The 19234-nt window shown below is 34.1% G+C and overlaps 2 long non-coding RNA genes across 2 annotated transcripts; one reads left to right on the forward strand and one right to left on the reverse strand.

The window, feature by feature from the left end:
* Nucleotides 1-1969: 1969 nt before the first annotated feature.
* LOC143243861 (uncharacterized) lies at nucleotides 1970-18962 on the forward strand. Its single transcript, XR_013024789.1, has 3 exons — nucleotides 1970-2263; nucleotides 9030-9319; nucleotides 18328-18962. It is a non-coding gene; the product is annotated as an uncharacterized LOC143243861 (long non-coding RNA).
* LOC143243862 (uncharacterized) lies at nucleotides 2889-9876 on the reverse strand. Its single transcript, XR_013024790.1, has 2 exons — nucleotides 9261-9876; nucleotides 2889-3510 (listed from the first exon to the last, which is right to left on the reverse strand). It is a non-coding gene; the product is annotated as an uncharacterized LOC143243862 (long non-coding RNA).
* Nucleotides 18963-19234: the final 272 nt, after the last annotated feature.

Consider the following 19234-nt stretch of genomic DNA (forward strand, 5'->3'; position numbering starts at 1 on the left):
GTTATCATTGGTACACTGAGCCACAGGTTGTGATCACAGCTAGAGTGACAAGTTGTGGTTAGTAACACTGGCGTACTGGTCTGTCGTCTTTAAAACAATGTTTTAGTTAGCAAGGATTCTGAGCACAAGATATATGGTTTATAGCACGTGGATTTGTATTTACATGGCTGTGTGTGTGTGGAAAGCTACATGTTATTCTTTAAAGAGCCAGAACCATGTAGAGTCTTGCTTGGACAAAATGTTTTCACACTCTTTTATATTAACGTTATTGTCTAGAGTAAATGCCCGAGTAGTAACACAGAAGGTAAGTATGATCAAACAAACATGTATGTGTTGTTATTCTGGTCTTCATAAGTTGTTTTGAGCATTTGTTCGTCCAGACAAGGTCATTTTGCAAGAAGGGTTAACTGCAAACCAATATTAACTAGAACTAACCACGTTACTTAGGTAAGGCAGCGTGTGTGTTTTCTTATAGCAAAGCCACATCAGGTTATCTGCTGAGACCACCGAGGGATAAGACAGCATGCCAAGTTATAGTTAACAGTTGAGTCGTGTTACATGTTTATTAAACCTGATGATAAGATTTGTGTTCATCATTTGTCTGAGGGAAGACTGTATCTCAGGAAAGCATACAGGAGACAGTGTAGTACATATTTAGACATCTATTCATCGTGTTGAAAAACTACTCTTCATATCCTCCAGAGAAGCATCAGTGGCGCTTCCTACAGGCATCACATGGAAACGATACATTTGCCATATGCTATAACAAGGTTTAACAATAACTTTGCTTTCCAGGATAACAGTACCACTGCCCACAGTGTGCGTATTGTACAGGACTATCTCTACCAAGAGGACGTTACGAGATTGACGTGGCCACCGAAGTCTCCAGGTTGTAAGTCCATTGAGAACTGTTGGGTAGAACTGAATCGGACAGTTGTTAACCACGATTTTAAACTAGCTACTGTAGTGTAGCCGAGTTGCAGGATATTCTAGAGATAAGTTGGGATGAAATCACGGTGGATTACATCAAGAACCTAATCGACAGTATGAGACGTCGCCTTGCGGAGGTTAATATGAGGCCCATACAAGTACTAAATGTTTAAAATGTTAAATGTTGTTATTGTATATATTTTGGTTTTGTTGTGATAGGTGACTGATAAAATTGTTTACTGTTCTGATAAATTGTCCATGAACTTGTTTCCTTATACAAACTACATAAGTGTATGTTTAATATAAAATGCATTTATTGGTTTGACAGTGCCAAATATATTTGTATTCTATCTCAGTAACAATGATCTTATTGGTTATAAAATATAAACCCATTTGACCAGAACTGTATCTATCTTAAGTGATGTGGATGTAGATAACCAGAAGAAGTTCTCATGTATGTATCCATGGTATACTTTTCATGTAGATGTATAAATTGTAGATTTTGTTTATGTGTGTGTATATATATATATATACAGAAACTATGGTTACAATACACACACACACACATATATATATATCAAGAGAAAGAGAGAAGGTTACAGAGGCGGACGAGATGCTACTGTTCTCCATTTAACGACAGTATTTGAAAATCAGTATCATCTTCTTCAAATCGTTTTGTTGTGATTTCATTTCGACAGCTGTTGGTTGAAAACAGCCAATTTCAGAATCTCCTCGTTATCACAAGAGACCTAGTATATCTAGTTAAGTATTCCAACCCAACTTACTTCGAACCATTTTACTCAGTGATGTCGAGAAACCCACTTGTTGAGAAATTTATATCTAAAACGGCTTTTGTTGAGAAATATTTTACATAGAGAGCGAACAACGTTTCGACCTTCTTCGGTCATCGTCAGGTTCACAAAGAAAGAGGTAACTGACCGGAAGCTGACTCTTTCTTTATGAACCTGACGATGACCGAAGAAGGTCGAAACGTTGTTCGCTCTTCTATGTAAAATATTTTCTCAACCCAAACGAGCCGTTTTTGCATATGAACCATTTCACTGTATTTATATATGCGAGACTACATAGCCTAGCTAGCACCATGGCAACAAAGAAAAGGAAGAATGTTCTTCCACCTGATGTCTGGAACTTTATCATCTAGACAACAGTTTTCTTCCACCTGATGTCTGGAACTTTATCATCTAGACAACAGTTTTCTTCCACCTGATGTCTGGAACTTTATCATCTAGACAACAGCTTTCTTCCACCTAATGTTTGAAATGTATCATCTAGACAACAGCTTTCTTTCACCTGATGTCTGAAAGTTAAAAAGGTAGGGATTTCTCGTATTTTACCATAATGCAAACCCACTTTTTCTTTTAGATGATCCAAAAGTTACACAATGGGCTGTCCCTGATGTGTTCATCGTGGATATCGAAATTCGGTTGTTAGTCTTTAGACTTACCATTGAGCCGCTGGGAAGTGAATGGGGCGTTTTTAATACAAACACTTATTTATACAGTACTTCTTGAAACATACCAACATCTTTAACCAATATAATATGAGAATGATTTGAAATATGGAAGTCAAAGGTCAAGATGAATAATAAAGTAATATGATAAAATTACTCAGATTTAAAGATGAAGTTCGACTATTTAAGAATAATTTTATGGCCTTCTTGTATTCCTGTTACATGTTCCCATTGAATTAATTTCATTTCAACTTGTGATACATAAAGGTTATCCTGAATGACCACCTGGTTATTTCATTTACTTATATTAATGAACCATTTAGTTGAAAATGTAACATAATGTTAACACTATTTAATGATATTTAATACCTCTGGTATAAGCATGGGAAATATATTAATACTATTTTAAGATATTTAAACCATTACATAAGCATGGGTAATAATCGTGTGTGTGTTTTCGTTCAAGAAGAAAGCCACAACGAGCTACTACTTTTTAGCATTATAGGTTTAGTAAACTTGCCGCTGACCCTCTGATGGGCGTGAATAATCATAAAAGATAATAAAAACCGAACACAAATACCAAGACAAGTTGTAACTCACAGTAACACTTGGTAGCCATGTTTAAGCTTGAGTATCTTAATACATCAACAAGTTCTGTATACAGATATTCTTCTGTTCAGATATAACACCAAATATAATTTATTTTCTTTTAGGTGAACAAAAATGATCGCTCACCATAGGTTCACGTGAATAAAGGATTCGATGACGAGGCATCCGCCCTCACTAATCATCTTGGTTTCGATCTCTGTTATCACAACAGGAAACGTGTACTTGGTAATTACTGAACCTCGCCACATTACTTATTAATTATAAAAACAGGGTGGGGGACAATACTGACAACATCAATAGTAATCTCTCCACGAAAAATCGACCATTCGGCTGCAGGTGCTGGGGGTTTTGTCCATAATTCAAGATTTTCCATGTCAACCACGAGACATTCACCTGCACGTGACATCAAACTTTTACATTCTTTAACTCCTATAAGTCATCGTTACGTTACCTGGATTGCTGTGATCGGCTTCAGTAATCTCTTCTTGGTTAAACTGGACCTAAGTAATTTAAACAGAGATGTAAGTTTGGTTAGACATGAAATGTGATTGAATTTTATATTTTGGTTCGTGAGTAAAATAAATTTTAAGTTCCGTATGTACTATGTAAGTAAGAATACTGGAGAGAGAAGTAACCTGTGTTTCTAATGTTTTTCAATGTTTATCTAAACATTTTACATAATACTTTGATAAATAACTACTTTCGAAGGTTTACTCTAGGCCTAACACGAACGAACGCAGCCGATATGGAATTCTCTCCTGCTGGTTAGAATTAGATAATTTATAAGACTGCTAGTCCAAGTGCACACGGTTCTGTGAATCTTAACAAGTGGCTCTGTATATTACTTGTTATACAATTACTGTTTCTCTTGGTTCCAAATGAGATAAAGTCTGCTTTAGTTGTTTTTATAATATATGTTTCCTAATGAGATAAAGTCTGCCTTAGTTGTTTTTATAATATATGTTTTCTAATGAGATAAAGTCTGCCTTAGTTGTTTTTGTAATGTATGTATATGTTTACTGATACTATAAGGTTATGGTTTTGAACTTTAACCTAGTGCTACGCTTTTGTTAAATTTGAATCTATGAAACTTTATAATCCTCCACTCCATATAACGCTGACATTCAGGTTTCGGACCCTGAGGCGGCAGAAAGGATACAACTAAATTATCAAACGGTTTTCATTTAAAACAAGTAAACGAAACATGACCGCCACACCCTGTTGTTTCTGTTGACATGAGCATAAAACATTATCACCACGCCCTGTTGTTTCTGTTGGCATGTACATCTCCTTTCATAGCTATGTCACAATTATATCTCTGAGAAACATACTTCTTAAAATGTTCTAATCCTGATAAACATTCTTTGTGGTATGTACTAATGTCAAGAATCGTTAACAGTGGAATTTTCTAATTCTAAGAAATATCTTGTTTAATATATTTTAATCCATATAACCAGCGGTATGTTCTAATCGTGATAACCGTTCTCAGTGGTCTAATTTCGTAAGAGAACATGAGATGATGTGGTCTATGAGAAAATAAGAGGATTTGGTCAAGTTTCGTATGAGACCATGAGATAACCTGGATTACTTTTATATGGGAACATGGGATAATTTAGTCTAGTTTAATCTGAGAACATGAGAGGATCTGTTCTCGTTTCGTATGATAACATAAGAGGTTGTGGTTAGTTTTATATGAGAACAAGGGATAGTTTGGTCTAGTTCCGTATGAGAATTTGACAGAAAAATTTAAGGTCAAAAGAAGCAATCGTTTTCCTTTGTAATTAAGTAATTTCAAGAACCTCATACTATCAACACATTATTTTATTATATCGATTTTGATAACATTTATTATTTGTCACTTGTTTGTACTGTGATTTTGTTTTATTTGTTTGTATTAAATTTCATCTCCATCTATCCTTACTGTTTTTGCTGTTTTTTTTGTTTTGTTTTATAACATTACAAAATTTATCATAAGCATTTACCGTATGTATTGTCCAAAAATCGCTGTCAGTGTACTGGAATATTTTGTGTTTACAGAGCCATCTAGTGATAGAAATGTTAACAAGTATGACAGTACAGTCGATAAAGATTTTCTAGATTGGTATTTTGAACCATGTGTATAAGCCAAAGTAGGTTTATATAATGTTTTAACCTACTGTAGCTCCAAAAAATCAATGTAAATGATGTCACTCAAAGGTCTCGTGGAATTTGGTGCTTTACCGACTCAAAACAACAACAAGAAAACGAAAGAAATTCCTCTAGTTGTGATCAGATGTTTAATTTGTTTTACCGTGTGTTAATATTTGTACAAAAGAATATGTTTTATATAATATATTCCTTTACTTTTATCAAGATAACAGATGACATTATAAGTTCCGGTATTCTGTCCCTCCCAGCCCAAGTTGGTCGTTCTTTACGATATGTTCTAGTACATACAAATTACGAAAGTATCTATACCGTTTTAAATATATGTATATTAACGTTATGTAATTTTCTCTTTAGATACATGATGACAGCACTATCTCATTTGAACTTGTACCATTAATGTTCTAAATTCTGTTATCGGATAAGTTTGATGTGGAAAATATGCTAAGGGAAATTGTTTGTTTTGTTTGTTTGTTTTGAATTTCGTACAAAGCTAATCGATGGCTATCTGCGCTAGCCGTCCCTAATTTAGCAGTGGAAGACTAGAGGGAAGGCAGCTAGTCATCACCACCCACCGCCGACTCTTGGGCTACTCTTTTACCAACGAATAGTGGGATTGACCATCACATTATAACGCCCCCACGGCTGGGAGGGCGAACATATTTTGTGAGACCGGGATTCGAACCCGCGACCCTCGGATCACGAGTCGAACCTCTTAACACGCTTGGCCATATCAGGCCCACATTTAAAGATAAACGATGTACGTAATAACTAGTTAAATTAGAGAGAAAATGTTTGAAAGTCTAATTTTATGAGTACATTATCTGTTTAATTGTAGATAAAAAAAAACAAATAAAACTATGGAAGTTGAAAAAGAATAAGGTATAGGTTTTAATCACCAATCATTTTGTTCATTATATCGTGCTTCAAAACCTACTTTCACGTTCTGAATATTAACATAATTTTATTGCCGATACATAAAGGTCAATTCTGAAGGTGTTTGATAAAGTTCGTGTAGTTAAGGAAAAATATGTTTTTGATGTTTTTGGAAAAGTCGTATTTTTTGCTGTGTTGGTAAGATTTCAAAAGATCTTTAAAAATATTTTTCGTAAAAGAAAATGTACATTTTTTTCCTATTATAAATAGTCGATTATCAGCAACTAGTGGTCAAAGCTATCTACGTAGATTGGTAAAGATCTGCCTACTTTAATATAGAAGGTTAATTATCAATGTACAGTGTACCCTAAAGTGACTTATTTATGTCTGTCTGTAACAAAATATTTTCAATTCTCGACCACTCATCGCGAAGACGCTTTCAGGAAGTCTTGGGCTTGCCCCAGAATGATTCTTAAACCTTTTACTTGATTCGCTTTCTCATTTTTAAAAGTTCGACACATTTTTCACCTCTTTACAACCTTAGTGCCAGAGTAACCCAATAACTATACATTCTTAAAACCTTAGTGCCAGGCTAACCCAATAACCCTACAGTGTTAAAACCTCAGTGCCTGGCTAACTCAGTAACCCTACATTGTTAAAACCTAAGTACCAGAGTGGCCCAACAATCTTACATTCTTAAAACTATGGTACAAGGACAATTCAATGACTCTACACTGTTAAAACCTTAGCGCCAAGCTAACACAATAACTTTACATTGTTAAAACATTAGTGCCAGGGTCAACTAATTACCTTAGATTGTTAAAACCTTACTGCCAAAGTAAACCAATAATGTTACACTGTTAAAACCTTATTTCCAAGGTAAACCAATAGCGTTATTTTATTAAACTCTTAGTTTCAGGGTAACCCAATAACCTTACATTGTTAAAACATTAGTGCAAGGTATCATAAGTACCCCGTTAACTTTCTAAGGTAAAATCTTTGCAACAAGATCATAGTACCATGTATTGTGAATATACCAGTCCGTAACTTGAACATAATATCTTTAGAATATAAATTAAAATATTAACATACTACTTGCATAATATAACCGTTACAATATCATAGTATATCAACACAACACAATACTATAATAGGACATTTGTTTTAATCCTATTGTTAGTGTACGAGTCCAGTACCAGTATATTAATACAGTACATTAATAAGACAATTGTTTTAATCCTATTGTTAGTGTACGAGTCCAATACTTGTACATGGTGTTCATTGTAATCCCTGTTTGAACAGCTCACCCTGTGACTTCTAATATTATTTTTAAACAGTGCACAGTTACGTTATTTTTCTTAGACAGTCGTTAAAAATCACTACAATAAACCACTGATGACGTCACTAATAGTATTTTATTCAAGTTACGTGTAAGCGATGTGCTAACAAAACAATATCCCATTACCACTTGTGACATTTCATCATTCTAATCACTGTCTTTCCTGTATTAATGTAATTTTAGACATAAATTATCAAACAATCAGTACGGTTTTCTAAGATGTATTTGTTCATTGAAAGTAAGAACACTATATCACTGGTACTGGAAACCATAGGTTTTTGCTGAAATTCAATAATTACAGAATCGAGGAAAACCAAAACAATTGTACGATTAATTAAAAAATATGGTTTATAGAAGAGCGGCTATGGTTACACCAGCAAAGTCTGCACCTGGTGTCACCATAGCTAGTCGTAAGTAAATGATGTATTTGTGATAATACAGTTGTCTTGTTTTCTTATCGATTTTGTAAGACTAGTAGTATATTAAATTACTCATTTTATATCTAGTTTTTGTTTGTTTGTTTTTGAATTTCGCACAAAGCTACTCGAGGGCTATCTGTGCTAGCCGTCCCTAATTTAGCAGTGTAAGACTAGAGGGAAGGCAGCTAGTCATCACCACCCACCGCCAACTCTTGGGCTACTCTTTTACCAATGAATAGTGAAATTGAACGTCATATTATAATGCCCCCATGGTTGAAAGGGCAAGCATGTTTGGCGCGACGGGGATACGAACCCGTGACCCTCAGATTACGAGTCGCACGCCTTATATATCTAGTACTTATAAAAATGAACAGGTTCTTCTGGTTAGAAGTTAATATTAGTTTTGTTGCTTTACGCTCAATACGCCTTTAATCTTTACCGCGCCAACAATAAAAACTTTGCACTTTAACTTAAATGTATCTGGTATTAATTTTATTTTAACCAAGACAAGCCTGATTTTAGACCTAATAGTTGAAGGAAAGTAAAAAGTTACCACAAGTTGCAAAAAAGTGTTTTCTCTCTTATTTTTACTCATAGGCTTGATACCGATTTCAGTAAATTTAACTCCCCTCTTTCATATGATAAACTTTATTTATATTTTTTAGCTTTATCTACATTGCATGTTTCTTTTAATAGGCCTTTTAAAGTCACTTCATATTTTACACGACTTCAATCTTTTTTTCCAATTAATGTACCCACACCACGTAAAACAGTTACACTTCATCAATATCTTTATTTGGCACCTCGTATTCATAATTTTATTCCTTATAGTATAAGATCTTCTATTAATCGTGTTAATCAAAAGAAATACTTAAAACAATGGATCTTAAATACTGATGATAATATTCTGGGAACTTTATATTGATTTTGTAAGTTTTGATTTTACTTTATTATGTGTTTAACCATCACAGGACGAGTTAACTCTTTGTTGATGGTTTTATATTGATATTTGATTTTTTGTGTCTAATTTATTGCTTAATAAATTTATTATTATTATTATTATTATTAATACATAACACGCGTACTGGCCTCGCACACCGATTCGTTGTCACAAAACTAGCTCATGCCACTAGCCAATGACAAACGTTTGTTGTCAAAACGAGGTCAATGTAAAACTCATATTTTCGTAATAGGGATAAAGGAATGTATAATTTATGTAATTCGGTGTTTGTATTTTCAGAAATCTGTAAACTGATGAATGGGGGCGAGACGTCGAATTGCAGTACCAGAAGATCGCTGAAAGTATCTGATCTTTCCTGGTTCCAGATGTCATTACGTTGTGACGTTATGATCACGAGCACTAATGCAGTGTGCACGTTCCCACGGTAATTAAATGTCCAGTTGTGGGACACAGGGAATGGATAACAATCCCTGTCCACAAATGTTTGAAAATCAGGTTTACTTGACTTACCTCGGTTGACGAAAGGTGAGGACAGGAATTCTGCTATCAGGGTCTGGCGTGATCATCAGGTGTGTTGTAATTTATCTTTGGTAGCTTAACATCTGAAGCTTTGTAACACTGACGTATTTATAACCCCAATTACCCGAACTTTGTTATTCATATTGTCTCTACTCAGTAATAATAATAATAAAACTCCGTCGGTTCTACGTATCAGTAATAGGCGTTCGTAGGCGTAATGTTACAAAATAAAATCAAAGCTATAAATAGGGCTACATAAAATTAATAATCCAGGAGTGGGCAAGTACCCTCCTTCCCCCGCTAACGCCCTTGAACACTAATACTGTTTCCCTAAAACCAAAGTTATCTAACCTTATAAGTAGAAAGTTTAATTCCTAATATTTCTCTTTCTTTAAAAAGGATAAAAAACGCCCTAATTAGGCGTCGTATAAAATGTATCAATAAACAACATTACCGTTATTAAAATAGCCATAAGTTTGTTATATGTCGTAAAGTTGTTTGGGTTTCAACACATACAGACGTGTGAAATAACAAGTTACATATTGGATATACACACATGGGAAATAACAAGCTTATACATTGGATACTATAATAATATAACACAGACCAGTATTAGCTACTTGAGCAATATAACACATGCCAGTATTAGATATTTCAACAATATAACACAAACCAGTATCACCTACTCGAACAATATAACACAGATCAGTATTAGCCACTTGAGCAATATAACACAGACCAACATAAGATATTTCAACAATATAACACAGTCCAGCATTACATATTTCAACAATATAACACAGTCCAGTGTAAGATACAATAAGATTCTCGTATTTCAAGAATATCACATAGACCAGTATTAGCTACTTGAACAATATAACACAGTTTCATCTTGTTCTGATAGTTCTTGTGTTTAGAGATCAGTGTGTTAACTTTTCTTTACTACGTCAACTGTTACGTTATCCCATCTTTATCTTTGGTATTGTTTGTGTCACTCGATAGTGACTTACGTAACTTTAATGGAAGCTACTCAGTGTAAACAGAAGTAGGTGGTTTTGAATGTCCTCTTGATGTAATAATTATGGTTTTACTTGTGTATAGATTGATTCGCATCTACTTAAAATGCAGAAAAATTGACATATTTGTTACCAATTCGCCTGTAGTTGGTGTTTAAAGAACATTCCAGAAAATGATATAAATTCTTGTTTGTTTTTATGTTTCTAATAAACATTATGTAAATATGTTTTTCCTCATTCAACTTAAGGGCATGGCCAAATGGTTAAGGCGCTTGACTCTTACTCTGAGGGTCGCGAGTTCGAATCTCCGTCACACCAAACATGCTCGTCCTTTTCGCTAGGGCTGTGACGATTAACCAGTTACAGTTCGGTTACTGCTCTTAACCAGTTACGGATTTCCTAACCGGTTAATGTAAGATTTCTTTCCGAGATTTGTTTTCCGAGAGAAGGGAAAACAATACGATTATCGACATGTAAATATTCCATTATTTGACCTTGACATTGGTATGTTTGCCTATCGCGATTTTACGAACTACTTGCCTTTTTGTTTGGTTGAATTTTCGTTGTTGTTGTTGAAAGCCTTTAGAGTTTTTGTTAACGTTCGGTGCGGCCGTCACGCGCAAATTCCTAGGGCTGTGACGATTACACGATTAACCGGTTACAAAAGTCCGTAATCGTCGCAGCCCTACTTTTCGCTGTGGGAGCGTTATAATGTTCGGTCAATCCCACTATTTGATGGTAAAAGAGTTGAGGGTATTGTGTAACTGACTTCCCCCTAATATTACACTGCTAAATTAGACACGGCAGCGCAGATAGTTCTCGTTTTTACTCGAAATTCAAAAACAAATAAACATTCAACTTATGCCATTGACAACAAACACTTAGAAAATCAAGAGCTAGGTTTAGTTCTGCTGGTAAGTTTATAAAGGAGAGAACGCCTCTCCTAAATCGTCAGACATCACCTTTACAATAGGTTTTAGAAGGTTTGATTTATCTAGACCTGTAACTGTCTTGTGATATAACCGGGGCCTGGCATGGCCATAGGGTCACGGGTTAGAATCCCATCACCAAATGTGCTTGCCCCTTTCATCCGTTAGAACGTTATAATGTAATTATTAATTTAACTATTCAGTTAAGGCTGGCGGTGTTGACTCTAGTGTATCACTTCTCAGTTAGAAATAACTAGATAACCTCTGGTTGTTCTGTGGGATATTGAACAAACATTCAACCAAATTCCCAGATAGTTGGTGGATAATATGACAAGATTGGTTATGTTTTTTGGTAACTAATACAAGCACTCGGTGACGAGTTAAAATATTTAAATCGGAAATTACAATCACACACAGTTCGACCAAAGAATAAAATGTAATACCAAAGATACTGATATATATTTTATACTTGCTATAATTTAGTTAAGATATTGTCTTGTATATACCACTTTATTTAAAATGATTCTTATACACAAGGAAAGAAACAAAAAATCAGACTTTCCTGGGAAATTAAAAAAGCTGTTTAGTCTCAGGTCTTGACCTGCAGGTCCCCCACTAGTACAGCGGTAAGTCTACGGATTTACAATGCTAAAATCAGGGGTTTAATTCCTCTCGGTAGGATGAGCTGATAGCTCGATGTGGCTTTGCTAAAAGAAAACACACACAAACACTTGATCTAAAACAATAATACTCTAAGAATGTTTTATGTCGTCGAAAGGAGTTGTTTTAAAATCTATAGTTTTTAGTTTAACAACACGTGTATAGCTCTTTATTATGTTCTTCTTAGTACTTCAAGTTTCTTCTTTCAATGTGTGACTAGAAAGGAAACACAAACCAAAACAAACGTAACTGAAACTGTGAATAGTTCTTATGTAAAGTTCAAATAATCTTTTAAAAACAGCTGAAGGGAAAACTGTTAAACTCTTTAACAGGTTAATTTGTTAAAGTTAATTGTTTATGTGAAACAGTTGTTGTTCGAGCTTCACGCCGTAAACACCATGTGTGGATTGCTTTTGTTGGGTTTATGGTGGAAAGTAATATTACTTGTAGTTTCACACCGTAATCCCCACGTTTTGATTGTTTTTGTTATGTTTATGGCGGGAAGTAATGTTACTTGTAGTTTCACACCGTAATCCCCACGTTTTGATCGTTTTTGTTGTGTTTATAGTGTTGTTTTATACAACTGTGTATCTACTACTACTTCAGATTACAGACAGTCTATCGCTATTGAAGTCTCACCAAAGTGATTTATTAATAATTCCAGACATACTAGACTTAGTTCAAGCTGGAAACTCAGTGTCCTTATCCAAGTAAAAGCTACTGAACAACAAATCTGACCACCAATCCTAGAGTGGGAATTGTATAACTGGATCAAGAAACGCGTTAAGATAACCAGCAAACCAATAACATGGAAGTGGAAGGTTAACTTAACTAGCAACTGTACAATGCTATAAAATAAAAAAACACAATGATCATAATAAATTGAGTTATCATTGTCTATTACATCTCGAAAGATGGCCTGTGGACAGAAAGGTCCAATCAGGATGTGTGGTCACCATACTCACCAAGATGAGCGAAATTTATTTGATGACTTGACCACAACCGATTCATTTAAGTTGTTTAAAGTTTAATGCTTTAATATAAAATATTAAATCCAATATCTTGCGAATCTTTTAAACCCGATACTATGGGAAACAGTTTGATACAAAATTAAAAGTTTCGAGGTTTGATTATTTCTCACAAATAAACATTTTATCTAGAAATAAAACGGAAAGTTCCAAACGTTGAAAATATTAGTACAGTGAAAGATTATTTCTAGGGAAGGCTGAAAAACAGTATTTAACTGTCGCTAAGAAATACTGTGAATATATTCTACCACACATATATAACACAGTGTCACCACTGTTCATGAGGTTAGGCTTAAAGTAGTATTAACTTCATGAGATACTGTCGTGTGAAGTGTTTCCAGCTTATGTCTTGAACGAGCAAGTAAAATGATTCCCAGAGTGTAAAATTATCTGGAGAAATAGAGTTAACATGGCTGAGTACCAGCAGTCACGTGATTAATATGAAGGCTGCGAGGCAACATGATAAAAATTGTAAAGTTTTTTTACATAAACCTTCAGCAAAGACGTTATTTTATATTTTATACTTTCCAAACCCTGACGCAGTACCTAATAATTATCTTGAAAACATAGTCTGTTGTATCTTATATTCTTAATAACAAGTTATCATACAGAAAACTTGCAATATCTGCATCATAAACATCAGTAGGTACTGATAACAACTGAACAGAAAGTTTAAAACAATAATTTTTGTTTTCTAAATAAAAACCAGCAGTCCTGCAGTTCTCTTCAAAATACAAAGAATGTCTACATGTATATATTCCACGACTTTAGTAATATTTGAAATTAATTTAAAACAAGACCCAATATTTCTACAAATCATCTTCCTTATACAATACACCTCAAACGTTTGTATAAGTTCATCGTTTCATAAAGTATGTTGAAATGCTTCTATAAATTCATCTATCTTGTTCTTATAAAGTATATTCAAATATTTTTATAAATCCGTCCATCTTGTTCTTATAAAGTATATTCAAATATTTTTATAAATCCTCCTACTCATAAAATACACCTCAAATGTTTGTATAAATCCTCCTTCTTATAAAATACACATCAAATGTTTGTTTAAATAATTCCTCTTATAAAGTACTTCTAAACATTTGTATAAATTCCTCGTTTCATAAAGAATAGATAAATGTTTCTGTAAATCCGGCCATCTTGTTTTTATAAAGTACATTTAAATTTTTCTATAAAACCGGCCATTTTGTTCTTAATAAAGTACACCTAAATATTGCACTTGATCAAATATATGAAGTACAAAAGTTAATCACAGTTATGAAGACGGTTCCTGACAAACATATTGTCTTTCGGTTTGTCCTCTTTCCCTTCAAGAGATGAAAAGTATGCGCATGTTTATTTGAACAGGATGTGGATTAGGATCGCATGTGGAAACGTTTACTGCATGTTTTAGAATTTGTGTTACGAAACAGTTAAACACGTATTATCAACACTTGGGTTTACTTGTGAGTCCTAAAAGAACAGAGAGGTACGTGTAAGTGTTACAAAGAACAGATAAGTGTGTATAGAAGTTCCAAAGGTTTGGTTTTGGAATTTTGCACAAAGCTACTCGAGGGCTATCTGTGCTAGCCGTCCCTAATTTAGTAGGGTAAGACTAGAGGGAAGGCAGCTAGTCATCACCACCCACCGCCAACTCTTGGGCTTCTCTTTTACCAACGAATAGTGGGATTGACCGTCACATAATACGTCCCCACGGCTGGGAAGGTGAACATGTTTAGCGCGACGCGGGCGCGAACCCGCGACCCTCGGAGTACGAGTCGCACGCCTTACGCGCTTGGCCATGCCAGGCAGAAGTTCCAAAGAAAAAAAAATAGGTACATGTGAGTGTTCTAAAGAAAAGAGTGGGTCTTCTTCAAATTGGAAAGGTACTGCAGATGTTCCAAAGAATAGATATTTGTGTGGGTGTTCAAAAAATAGAGAAATTACATATTATATATTGAGATATGTCAATTTGTCATAAGCATTGTTGTTGCACAAAAAACCTTATATTCAGGTAATGTCAAACACCGCAGAACAAGAGATCGGTTAAATATGAACACTCGATTTCACAGTTACTCAGAATAAAATACCTGTACGCACATATAAAATGCTATATATATAAATCATCCTTCTTCTTACAAAGTGCACTAAAATATTAAACTATAAAGTAAAAATTATGCTTTATGAAACTGACATGAGCTTCCCTAGCTATTAACGTAGCAAAAGATTATTCGCATGGGATGTACTCTCGTGACCTAACAGCAAATAAATACCCTGCCATAAGCTTCATAAACTGAGTCACGAAACTATTGGTGAATTATTGCTGTTCGTAACTCAAAATTGATATTAATATAGAAGGCACTTTTCAAATATTGTGTTGTGTTTTGTGGAATTAGGTTTTCTGTTCTTCTGGTTCTTTTTCCCGATTCAATTTTGTGAAATAATTATATTGATAAGTTGTGTTTTATTATTAATTAACATTATGAAGTCTTAGCCAGGCACATGTTTATTTATTGTGGTTGTAACGATTAGAGCTTAAGTAGCACCCCTTTTCTTTTCAAATTCTGAAGTCATAATTTAAAACCAGTTGTTTTTTTAGTTATATTTTATTTAGGATCAATTAATAGTATTAGGATAACACTTGTTGCTGCTTTACTGAAGATCGGATAATAATAAGTAGGCTTAGCATTATATCAATAATACCTTTTTCTGCTTTACTTATTTACTTAGGATCTATTTATAATAAGTAGGCGTAGCTTTTTCTCTAGGATAATTCCTGCTTCTTCACTTAGGATCAATTTAATAATAAGTAGGCTTAGCATTGTATCAATACCTTTTTCTGCTTTCATTAGGATCTATTTATAATAAGTAGGCTTAGCACTGTATCGAGGACAATTCCTATTGCAAACTGGACTTCGCCATGACGCTGAGAATATGGCAAAGTCACGTCCAGCTGAGATCTGTAACATAATAATTATAAACGAATTTATTTCATTAGCGTCTCTTAGTAGTCGTACGTAAGATAATTAGTTGATTTATGTGAGAGATGAGACTCGATAAGCAGTGTTTCTAACTCGCAAACCACTTCAAAACTTGTCTTCGTATAATATTCTCTACACAGACAGTCGTCAATAAAGGAACATTCGAACAAACCTCGCTCTACCATAAACAGGTAATTATTCTTTAACCACCCTCACGTCTACAGACTTACAGCAGAACAGTGACACGAGATAATGACCCCCCACTTACAGCTGAACGTATACATGAGAAAGAGAGTATGGATAATATATTTTATTTCGTAATTTGGAGTTCTCGTGAATCACGGCCTACCTTTTAACTGGACTGAGCAGAAATAAATATAAATTATAAGACATGCTGCAGAATGAATTAGAAAGCATCGTGACTTTTTGAAATCAAATCTACTTTCCTAACACACATGACAATACATGTTTCTCTTCATATTGTGAAACACCATAAGGTCAAACTCCATGCAAATAAAATAATTTCTTCGCTTTGAAGAAAACAAAACCACGTGTCCTTATCTTCAGGAAACGGGTTGTCTGTAGGACTGTAACATAATTATCTAATAAAACTATCCAGTGTAACATCATTATTAGTTTATATAACTATTTAGTATAACATCATTATTAGTTAGTACAACGTTATTTAGGTTTTAATATAACCATCACGATAGTGCTTTGTTCTTGAACCAGGTTTTAACCATAACTTTACCACCACTATAGTAACTTTATTTTAATTAATTTTAATACCCATACCAGCCGTATTTAAAATACATACTTACTTTAAGTGGTTTTCTCTCCATCATCAATGTAATGTCCTTTTTTACAGAAAGAGCCAATCACGCAAATGCTAGTATGAACGTTGGGTGACATAACGACTTCAGCACGTGATAGCTGTCAGTAAAATAAAGTATTTATATTGTTGTTGTTTTTTCGAATTTCGCGCAAAGCTACATAAGGGCTATCTGCGCTAGCCGTCCCTAATTTAGCAAGGAAGGCAGCTAGTCATCACCACCCACCGCCAACTCTTGGACTACTCTTTTACCAACGAATAATGGGATTGACCGTAACATTATAACACCCCCACGGCTAAAAGGTTTGATGCGACGGGGATTCGAACCCGCGACCCTAAGATTACGAGTCGAACGCCTTAACCCACCTGGCCATACCGGGCCAAGTATTTATATTAAGCACGTTCTGGTAACGAACGTCCGCCCTTTAAACTTCTGTTTGTGGTAGATTTTTAATAAACAAGTTTTATAGAATGAATCTCTTCCTAGTATAGTAAGTTGCTGAAATGAAATCAATCCACAAGCTATGAATATCCAGAAAGTTGAATACGTTATGTTAAAACTTATAAAACCTTATTGCTTAAAAACCATAAAACTTACTGCTTTTAGGTAAAAACGTATCTGCCCTTTCCTACATAAGATATTCATACACCCAGATTATACATACGTGTTGAGACCGAAGATTTAAAATTTCCTTGTTTCTTCTGGAATTAGAAAACACAGGAGTATGGAGCATCTTGAGATACCAAGACCATCAATGAATAGACTTACAGTTAATACAACATCTTGTAAAACATCTGTAGTTTCATTTGATCTTGCTAATTTCTTAAATAAATTGATTGTTCCATTAGGCCTTATTATTTCTTGTCTATTATGTACTCATTTCATTCACCTAAAATAAAACATACAATAGTGAATTATAAAACGTGCAAGCGCTGGTGTTTGGGCAAGTTTTATTTAACAGAATCATTTGTTATTTTTACCAAAATGTTCAAAGCGATTAATTTTTGGAAAGTAAAGATAAAGCAAGGTTACGAAAAATAATCCTATCTGTTAACATGGGAAGTGATTTTTCACACTATAACTATAACTGAAGCAAAAATGTTAAGAGTTTGATGAAACGTGATGACCTTCGTAGAATATTATTTCTCATTATCCTGCCAAAAATAGTGTGCGACTATTGATAACGACAGATGTACGAATACACTGCGTGATTGAAGTGTGTGTCTACTGAATGTGCCTCTTTTTTATCATTTTATTAAACGCATTCTTTGGCACTGTTAGTCCACTATATTGATTCAAAAGTAATCTAAGCCTTTCTTTTAAGCAGCTAAACAATGTTTGATATTACTAAAATTACGGCTTTGAGTATGCGACTGAGACTGAAAAAAACAAAAACGTTTGCTATTCTTTAGAGGCAGGAACGTAAAGACCCCTATATGAACTATACTTGTTACCATGCTGACTTGTTGTGACATATCTAAGTAGCTTGCCTTGATCACGTGTAATTTTTAAAGTTAAACAAACAGTTTCAGTTGTTGTTTTAAACTATGAAAAATGACTAGCTCTGAGTAACCATAGAAAGTACCCGTAAAAATTGAATCTTCTCTTAACATTTAGATCAATAGGATGTTTTCCCGCACAGTAGCTCAGCGGCAAGTCTGAAGGTTTATGACGCTAGAAAACCGTCCTTGGCTCAGAAAATATAATCCATTTTTTAACCTAGCGTTTAACAAAGAAAGGTAAGCAAACGTTTTCTGACGGTTATTCTATCGAAAGTAATAATTATTGTCAACACCGTTGTGATAAACTACATATTCCGTACAGAACATCTTATATTACATTTTATATATGTTCCCTTTCTCAGTCACCTCACCCGAAATAACCAATTATCACATAAAACTAGTGATGCACTAATAATCCACCATGAAGCAGAATTTCTAAAGATATATTACCACGCGTATTTTATTGTAGGTTAACAAAGTGAAACATTATTGTGAAGTTATTAACGAACAAATGACCTATTGCAACCAATAGATGCCCTCGTTAAAACTCGCTAGACCTTTAGTATTACACACATAAAAGAAACTGTTAGGCTAAATCAAGTTTTATTTTTTTTACATAATTATTTTTACCCAAGTTTCTAAAATGCTCTGATATAAAATTTGGTATTCTAAAATTTACGAATATGTAAGTGCAGAGTCTTTAAGGCCAAAGATTAATAATATTAGAAAATGCGAAGTGTGTAAAACGTAAGCCTATTTTACATATGTAGTTTTAAATGTTTGTCCATAGATTTATTATGTATTAACAACACGTTATTTACTGCAAAAACACTTGATAATTCTAGAAGTGTATACAATGTAACAACAATAAAATTTGTTGACATTAAAGTGTGAGTCATGTGTTATTAATCTTACGTTGAAAGATTAAAACAGAAACGTACTACAAATATATACGACGAAAATATGCAAAAGTGTTAGACAGCTGTGATATAAAGATACTTAACCTATGTCTTGTACTCAGT

The sequence above is a fragment of the Tachypleus tridentatus genome, chromosome 2, assembly GCF_004210375.1.
Source record: "Tachypleus tridentatus isolate NWPU-2018 chromosome 2, ASM421037v1, whole genome shotgun sequence".
Taxonomy (NCBI): Eukaryota; Metazoa; Arthropoda; class Merostomata; order Xiphosura; family Limulidae; genus Tachypleus; species Tachypleus tridentatus.